Consider the following 6,017-nt stretch of genomic DNA (forward strand, 5'->3'; position numbering starts at 1 on the left):
CATAGTGTACAGAAACATCTGTGCAGAATATGGACTGGAAACCCCGAGATCAAAGTGGGAAACACCCCCAAAGGTGGCGGAGAACGCCAGAGCTAAGATCCTGTGGGACTTCCAGATCCAGACAGACAAAATGGTAATGGCGAACCAACCAGACATTGTCGTAGTGGATAAACAACAGAGGAAAGCCGTTGTGGTAGATGTAGCAATACCAAGCGACTGCAACATCAGGAAAAAGGAGCACGAGAAACTAGAGAAATACCAGGGCCTCAGGGAGGAACTGGAGAGGGCCTGGAAGGTGAAGACCACAGTGGTGCCTGTGGTCATGGGGGCCCTCGGGGCAGTCACCCCCAAACTGGACCAATGGCTACAACAGATCCCAGGAACAACATTAGACATCTCAGTCCAAAAATGTGCAATCCTTGGCACAGACAAGATACTGCGCAGAACCCTCAAGCTCCCAGGCCTCTGGTAGAGGACCCGAGCTCAGAGGATAAGAACCACCCGCGGTGGGTGAGAAGGGAATTTTTATATATATATATATATATATATATATATATATATATATATATATATATACATATATATATATATATATTCTGCTTATTTATACTTAAGATGTGCTTAATTATACTTAAATTACTGCTAAAATGGATAATTGGGGTGACACTTAATTATGTTAGGATGAAACGTACCACTCAGCCTCTTTGAAAACAATATTGCGATATTAAAATTAACCACTTAACACCACAAGAGATCTCTGATGTTAGTCTTCACCAAGCTGGATTCTCTTTAGACATGTCTTTACCAATATACTCTGTGAAATGGGTTAAAAAGGAACAATATTTATGATTTTCCCTCGCCAGGGCAGTGCTTAATTCAAGGATCACCATTCATTAATTTAATTACTCACCGGCCGAATGGGCCGACCCACCTGAGGTGCCCTCAGCTTTTCCTAATTTAGCGCGTGGAGGGTCATGTGGATTCAGATCATCTGTTGTATTTGCTCAGTGGCTCCCAGAGACTTCTCAGCCCCTGACGCAATCTCACCTCATTAACATTTTAGGTGACGAGGATGTCAAGGCCATAATTAACAATTCATGAGGCTGGCTTATAGCTATATTAACATTTTACAGCCAATAAATCACCTCCTCTAATCTGCTGTGTGTATCTCTGTGCTCAGACTTGTATCTGCATGGAGGTGGGAGGCTTTGTGTGTGAGTGTGAGTTGGCGTGGGTGGGTGTGCATTATTTGTGTACATCCACAACAGCCAACAATATCTCGCCCTTTGTCTCCAAGCTCATCTTCGTGTCTGCATCTGACCATGACATTTGTTTGAACTTTCCCTTAATCTTGTGTTCTGATTGTGTCATTGGAGGAAGCCATGTTGATTATTTTTCTTTATCAGATAAACTTGAAAAACCAAACCTTTAAAATAGATCTGGTAAAGTTATTCACCGTTCTTTCAATAAATAATACAAAGGAACTAATTGTGATAAGGGTCACAGATAATTGCTGAATGATTATGTTTTTTATTTTCATTTGCAAAAGTGAGCAATAAAAAGTGACAGTACCAGTGATTGTTTGGGTCCTTCCCAAATAATATGCAAACAATATGATGGATCTTTTTGACTGGCAGTGTCAGGTGAAATTTGCTTGACAGAAGGGACGTTGTGAGTTTTCTTCATGTGGAGTAAATGACTTTATGGCATCACAGACCTATTCTGGTAGATGCTTAAAGTGGACAGATTACAACAGTTAGAAGCAAAATATGACGACCAGTGGAGCCAACAAGAATCACAACTATAACACTTAGTGATTCTGGATCAATTTATCCCTTTTACAAGTCATATCCCCATTTCAAAACTACTCTTAACCAGTCCATCCTTTGCTTCTTCCATTTTGTACTTGTTAGCAATCATGTTGTAGCCCTATACTTACACCATTGTGAATCAATTACACAAGGCTGTAATTGCACAATTCTGTTTTTTTAGCTACAAAAAATGCCAATTTTATTTTTGTAGCTAAATATTTAACTTCAAAAAAAGTATCTTTGTACTTTTTCAGATTTTCAGATTCTTGAGCCTGGTACTAGGCATTGCAAGGGGTTGCACCTGCCTCCCCAGCTTAGTAGGTACAAATCATGGTAAATGTGAAATATAGAAAAATACGATACTGTTTCATATCCGCTCATCACATGGGTACAATACGAAGCAATTAACACTACAAGTTTTTGCAAATGGGAAAATGGCCAACATTTGTGACAGAGCAGGAAGAAGATAAAAAGTGCTTCTAATCTTTTCTTTGGTAAGCTAAAAAGCAGATAATATGAGTGGTACAACAAGACATGGAGGATAAATCTGCAATAGCACTAGAAGGTAGTGTGGTACAAAGGATTTCTTTAGGTGAAACAAATTCAGACTCCCTTGCACTAAGCACATCTTAAGAAATCTTCTAAGAGTGGATGAATCAGCCAGCAGTGGCAGATGATTTCTCAGCTACTTTATTTTCCTATGAAATGTTTTTGTGTGTCTGTAGGAAGTATGGTATAGATTCAAACATCTGCTTCTATGAGGTTTCATAACAAATAATTTAAATTCTAGTCAGATCCAAAGAGCTTTACAGTGAGCATATAAAGTAGAATGCATGACCAAAACATCTCAGTCACAATACTAAGAGTTAAAGGAGAGAAAACTGAGTATATGACTTCAGTATCCTTAGGCAGCCCCTTGACCCCAGGTTGAAAAGTCCCCATGTGGGCTGCATGCACAGACCTATGCCCTCCCACTGAGTCACCTGGTGAAAGTGAAGTACAAACAGGGCATGATGCACACGATAACCTGTGGTGATTGCCTGCCAAATCAAAGAGATCCCTTCAACAGTGTTCACTCTCACCATAGGTGTCAGGTAAGTATCGAGAAATAAATGGATATTTAGTGTTGAGAGGCCTCAGTTCCCACAAAGTCTACAGGGTATCTATATGTTCCAGTTACATCTGCTTGAAATTTAGCATGGATAAAAGGAATGTTTGCGTGTGCAAGTTTGGTGTCAAGGATCTGACACAGAGCACAAATGTGGTCCTTTGAAAAGAAAAGTCTGCTTTGTGTTGTCTCAACATCCGCAACCCCCCATATCCTCCAGGCAAGCCAGCCCGTTTAAGGTAAAAGATCAAGGTCACAGCTATGATGAATTTAAAGGAATCAAAATGAGATGGAGCGTGTGTAAAATGGATCTCTCTGTGACAAATGCCTTAGATGCTGCAAGGGATTCTCCACAGCTTCAATTCAGACCTCTCCAATTCCAATCAGTCCTCCTGACTTCTGCAAAGTCGAAAAATAAGACATTGATCCAAGAGGGGCGGAAAGTAGAAATATCCCTAGGATTTATGGGTGAAACCGTGCTGAGATCTTTTATCCTCTTAATGAAAGATATAGCTTGGTATTTTCCTTCAGTTGTGACTCATCTGGCTTCATGCTCCCTATGAATGTCAGGGCAAACGTGAAGTTAATGACTATTTTTAACTTGAATAGACGACAGGTGTTATACAGCCTGATAATGTCAAGACAGGAGATTTGGTAAATCTATCAACAATTTAGTCAGTGAAAACAAAGTTATCTCTTGTAACAACAGGTTATGAATGCTAATGCATAACAACAGAAAAATCAGAACATGGCTCTGTCTTTTTTACTGTGATCCCAATGTGATCTTCATGGGGGATGCAGAGATATGAATCCAGAGCTCATACTGGAGATAACTGGCATTAGCATAATAAGGTATTGAAACTGGAAATATAGCCGTCATATAGCAGTAATGAAATGTTCTGTACTCAGCAAAGCACTTTTGGTAAGAAAAAGCTCAGAGTAAAAGTGGCTTCTTTATTGCTGTTATGCTGCCCTCTTCTGGTCACTAAATTCACCAATTGACTCATGAAGTGCCCTGCGACAGACTGGCGACCTGTCCAGGGTGTACCCCGCCTCTCGCCCGGAACGTAGCTGGAGATGGGCACCAGCAACCCTCCCGACCCCATTAGGGACAAGGGTGAACAGAAAATGGATGGATGGATGGATGGACTCATGAAGTAAGCATGAATACGCTTTTACAAATGAAATAAGCCTTTGAGTAGCCTTAATAAAATTCTGTGTGCGATTAAATTGGAAATATTAAAGACTAATTCCTCTGTTGCTCATTCTGTTGCCAAAGTTGAACTCTGAGCAAACACTGTCCGTCTTCATAGTGTATTCCAGCATCCATTACTTGGCAGACCTGGTGCTGGTTGTTTGACGAAACAGTGCGGTGTTATTCTGGGAATAGCTGTCTCTGTTCTGACAACAGTTCAGTCAAAAAACATGTTCGGTGGTAAAAGGTTGTCTGGGGTGGGAATGAGCTGCATCTATTTCTTCTGCTGCCCAGCATCCTTTCTGAATCCCAGCAAACACTCTGACTTTATTTACAGTCCTTCTCAATGTTTCCTGGTTGCAGCCGCACCTCACATCCCCTAAATACTGTCAGTTATTCTCTTTCATTCCCACCTGCCTGTACAGTGCTTGCCAAACTATTCATACCCTTTGAACATTTTGTCACATTTTTTCATGTTTCTTCAAATGTCCTTGTATTTTATTGGGATTTTATGTGATAGGGTGGCACAAAGTATTGTTTACCTGTGAAAGGAAGGAAAATGATAACTGCAGTGCACATTTGTACTCAGACCATTGAGTCAGTATTTTGTAAAACCTTTGTTGGCTATAATTATATTTGCAAATCATTTGGGAGTGTGTCTCTACCAGCTTTGCACATCTAAACAATGCTGTTTTTCCCCATAAATTTACGTTTTCTAAACTGAATTTATTCCTTGATTTTAGCTACGCCACTCTAACAGGCTTTGATCAAAATCAGGGAAGCCCACATCCAGTTATTGGGAGCAGTTCTGCTGCAACTTTTAGATGCATCCCTTCTCCAAAACACCTGAATCCACAAAGTAGGGATTCATCTAAAAGTTGCAGCTCTGGAGATCTAATGCTGGGCACCTTTGAACTGTTAGCTCTGGTGGTAATTAACTGGTGTTGTTTGCAAGAATTGTTAAAAAATATTGCATTGTATTTACTGGCCCTACTAAAGTAAATCATCCACACAGCATGATGCTGCCAGCACCATGGAAAATTATGTGCTTGGGGTCTCCCACAAAAACACCACAGCACATTTTGTGACATGTTTGCTGTACTGCCTCCATGGCTTGTGGTTGGCTTCAAGCAGGACTTCTTTTGGCTTTCTTTCAGCATTAGCGTTCTTCTTGCTACTCTTCTAGATTACTCAACTAATAGTTGTCCTTTTGATAGATTGTCTTTAGCTGAGCAGTGAAACACTAGAGCCCCTCCAGAATTGCAATGGGTGACTTGGCTGCTTCTCTGACTAAACATCCCTTAGCCTACGGCCATTTTAGGTGAACGTTCATGTCTTGGTAGGTTTGCACTCCTGTCTCGTTAAAGCTTGGGGTCTTGTTTTCTAATATAGCTTTAAACATCTTAACAACTTTATCTTGGGGCTGTCTGGAGTGTTCTCTAACAAATTCTGAAGTACCGGTATTTACACAACAGCTGGTTGATTATATTTAAAAGTTATGTGAAAAAGATTGGCTATCGGATGAATCAAAGATGAATAAATACAATTTCAATCATAATTATGCATTACCCTGTAGGCCCTTTGTGTAAAATGGCAATGAAATATACTTTAAATTAATTTTAAGCACTGTACCCTTTTCACGAACACAGTTTCACAGCATCACAGTGCCTGCTGAAGCTCACACTTTGGAACAGTGATAAAACACTGGCAGTGTATCGGTGCCCTGAGTGCTGTGAGCTGCAGCCCTTGTAGTCTATATCCACTTTCCCACTCAGTGCACGTTAAAAAATCTGCAAATTGCCTAAAATTTGTTTTAAAAATTTAATTGGCACCAATGAGCTGCAACACACATATTACAAAACGTACTAGGAAGGGGGCAAACAGAATGTAAATTACTACTGTT

This window comes from Xiphophorus couchianus, chromosome 6 (assembly GCF_001444195.1).
Source record: "Xiphophorus couchianus chromosome 6, X_couchianus-1.0, whole genome shotgun sequence".
Classification (NCBI taxonomy): Eukaryota; Metazoa; Chordata; class Actinopteri; order Cyprinodontiformes; family Poeciliidae; genus Xiphophorus; species Xiphophorus couchianus.